This window comes from Zingiber officinale, chromosome 1B (assembly GCF_018446385.1).
Source record: "Zingiber officinale cultivar Zhangliang chromosome 1B, Zo_v1.1, whole genome shotgun sequence".
Classification (NCBI taxonomy): Eukaryota; Viridiplantae; Streptophyta; class Magnoliopsida; order Zingiberales; family Zingiberaceae; genus Zingiber; species Zingiber officinale.
The window spans coordinates 87,687,228-87,691,326 of NC_055986.1; positions in this window are offsets into that span (position 1 = coordinate 87,687,228).

Sequence of the window (4,099 nt, forward strand, 5' to 3'; positions counted from 1 at the left end):
TTGGGCACGAAGTTAAAGTTCAGCACAGCCTTCCATCCTCAGACAGATGGACAGACGGAGCGAGTAAATCAGGTACTCGAAGATATGCTCCGAGCATGTGCCCTAGATTTCAAGGGAGGTTGGTGCAAATATATGAGTTTAGCAGAATTTGCATACAACAACAGCTATCAGGCCACTATCGGTATGGCACCTTACGAGGCTCTCTACGGGCGGAGGTGTAGATCTCCAATCTGCTAGTATGAGAGTGGTGAACAGAAAGAACTAGAACTTCAGACAGATCTAGTGACAGATACCACAGCAGCTATACAGCAGATCCGCCAGAAAAGCTATGCTGATACACGGCGCAGACCTTTAGAGTTTTCAGTTGGGGATTCAGTGTTCCTCAGAGTAGCTCCCATGAAGGGAGTAAAGCATTTTGGGAAGAAGGGCAAGCTAAGTCCCAGATATATGGGACCATACCTTATCAACAGAAGAGTGGGCAAGGTAGCATATGAGTTAGAGCTACCCCAGGAAATGTCAGCTGTCCACAATGTATTTCATGTCTCCATGCTGAAGAAGCATATCCCAGATGCCACCCAGGTGATTGAGCCCCAGTCGATACAAATCCGTGAAGACCTCAGCTATGACAGTCGGCCTATTCAGATAATAGACCGAGCAGTTAAGAAATTGCGGAACAAGGAAGTACCATTAGTCAAAGTTATTTGGCACAGTCACACAGCAGAAGAGGCAACCTGGGAGACATAAGTATCCAGAGTTATTCTAAGTTCGAGGACGAACTTTTTATAAGGTATGGGGGATTGTAACGCCCGAAAATTCTCAAACTTATTTTAGAAATATTCTATAATTTTTCTGAAATTTTAGAGTATTTTTATGAAATTTTTGGAGTAGCTGAAGTAGCAAAAACAAATAGGACCGTAAAATAGCCTACGCGGGAATTGAACCCAAGACCTATTGGGTCCTATGACTTATGGTGAACCATGGTAACCAGGTGAACCCAGCAGGGCCGTGCTGAAAGGAAAAGGGATCAATTATATTTATGTTTATGTTGGATCGAAATACCCACTAGATATAAATAGGGAATTAATTAGTGAGGAGATAATTTTTAACGGGACTTCTCTTCTCCTCACCCTAGCCACGCCGCCCCCTTTTCTCTCCTTCTCTCGGCGCCAACCACAAGAAGGAAACCTAGGGTTCCTTTCCTAGGGCTTCAAGGACACCTTCCGGCAACGTCAAAGGCACGAGGACGCTCCTCTCCGCGAGAGGAACGCGTAGACGCAAAGAGATCATCGAAGGGATCTTCTCCGTCGGGAAACTAGCGATTAGAATCGTAAGACAATTAGCACAGGAGGTAAGAAACCCCTCACCTGCAGTATAAGTAGCTCTCGTGTGAATTTCATGTATTAGTTTAGTAATATGTAGACTATCGACACAAAGGATGCGAATTAGCGCATACCAAGTGTTCGATTTAAATTGTTTAGCACAGAAAAATGCAACTTAGGCATTTTAGTGGCTTAGATAAATGCAATAGAAGCATTTCCTAGCTTATTGAGTCTTGCTCCAGCTTTTACAGGACCAGATGTCCAATGGGTGGGCTCCCACAGTCGCCTCTAGGTTTAGATAACCTAGTTCTGGGTTTAGGCAACCTAGTAAAAGCAAGACAAGAATTTATTAGCTTATGTTCAGTATTTTACTTTCTCAGTGGCACTGTACTGGATTAGATATCCATTGGGTTGGACTCCCACAGTCGTCCCTAGGTTCAGCTAACCTAGTAAACCCTACTAGATTCGGAATTTGCAACCCCGGGTTTGGTTAGGGATGCGCGCACAGCAAGTACAGTTGTCGGGCCCAAACAGCAGCATGATTATTATTTTAATCTATTATGAATATAGTTTTCAAACATCACAAAATAGTTATGTGAATTCAGTACAGCTTTAGCATCAGATTGATATTAGCTTAGCTCAACCATGGTATCAGTATAGCTTTCTGTTGATACAATATGATAGTTTATGATTAGCTCTATTGCTATGATTAGTTTTGCTTTCTATGTGTTGTATGTCATGCCATGTTTAGCATATTCAGTATGTTCTTTTCAAATAGCATGTTTTCAAAGCATAAATAGCATCGTATGCATGTTTTGTGAGGTAGATGGTTTCTTACTAAGCTCTCAAGCTTACAGATAATATTTTCCTTATACTGCAGATAAAGGTAAAGGGAAGATGGACTAGCGGAGGCTGGAGGACAATGCTACAAAGATGTGTGTGGATGGAACTTGGAATAAAGATCTTAGGGATCTAGCAAGTTTTGTTTAAATCATTGGAACTTTTGAGCATTTTACCATGTTTCGCACTTTAGTATGTTTAAATGCCATGAACTAGTAAATTATGCACTCTACCATGCTTAGAACCTTAGTTATGTGATGTTAGAATGTTTTCCAGTCATTTTAGAACTTGTAGGTGTGATTGAGGCACGAAACAGTGCTGAAATCAGACCTCTGGTACGAAATCAGAAACCCCAATCGATCGGCTGATCGATTGGAGGCTTCTCAATCGATCAGCCGATCGATTGAGAAGTTCATACCGCGAACAGTAGGCCTCTGGATCGATCAGCCGATCGATCCAGCAAATTTTGTCGCGAACAGAAGGCTCTGGGATCGATCACTGGATCGATTGGCCAGTCTAGATCGATCAGCCGATCGATCCAGCAAATTCTGTCGCGAACAGAAGGCTCTGGGATCGATCACTGGATCGATTGGCCAGTCTGGATCGATCAGCTGATCGATCCAGAATATTGCCCGAGCATAGTAGCATGCTGGATCGATCACTGGATCGATCCAACCTAAGCCCCACATACAGTAGCCACCTTGATCGATCAATGGATCGATCCGACCATTCCAATCGATCCGTGGATCGATTGGGAGGCCTGATATCAGCAAGAAACTCTTAGTTAAGTTCCTTGACCATTGGGGGATATAATATATGTCATGAATAGTTTAGATTACACCCCTTAGCACATGTAGAACCAAGAAATGATTTTAGCAAAATTTTAATTAGTACAGCTTCCGCACTTAGATTTAATGATGGTCATGGAATAGTTAGCACATCATAATGTAACGATCGGTCTCACAGCCTAGTCAGTAGAAGGCGGGTCGTTACAGGGAGCTTGTAGAATCACCAAATGGTGTAAAAGCCATTAGGTCTACAATAGAAAAAGAAGGACAAACATGAAGGTGGAAACTTTCAAAGCAAGGCTTGTTGAAAAAGGGTATCGATTATGAGGAAACCTTTTCACCAGTAGTCATGCTTAAGTCTATCCGGATTCTTTTATCTATTTCTGCTCATATGGATTATGAGATTTGGCAAGTGGATGTCAAGACAGCTTTCCTTAAAGAAAGTCTTGAAGAAAGCATCCGTATGAAGCAACCAGAGGAGTTCATTGCAAAGGGCAAAGAGCATCAAGTATATAAGTTCAATCGGTCTATTTATAGACTGAAGTAAAGCTTCAAGGTCTTGGAACATCCGGTTTAATAAAGTAATCCAGACCTATGGATTTATTCAGTGACTGAATGAGTCTTGTGTATACAAGAAGTGTGATGGAAACGTGATGGTATTTCTTGTACTATACGTATATGACATTTTTGATAGTTGGAAACAATATCAAAGTGTTGTCGAAAGTAAGGGTATGGTTGTCCAAGCAATTTGATATGAAGGACTTGGGAGAATGCGCACATATTATCGGGATCAAAGTAATAAGGGATTACAAGAAAAGAATGTTGTGCTTATCCCGAGCTTCATAGATCGATAATATCCTAGCTCGTTTTAGCATGCAAGACTCCATGAAAGGTTTTTCTACCTTTTGGGCATGGAATATCTTTATCTAAAGAGATGTCTTCGAAGACATCAAAAGAGATAGAAGAAATGAAGGTAGTTCCTTATTCTTCAGCTGCAGGGAGCCTAATGTATGTTATGAACCAGATCGGATATCTGTTTTGTCGTGGGCATGGTTAGCAAATATCCAAGTAACCCAGGACCGGGACACTGGACTGCCGTAAAGCATATATTAAAGTACCTTAGAGGGACTAGAGATTATATGCTAGCTTATA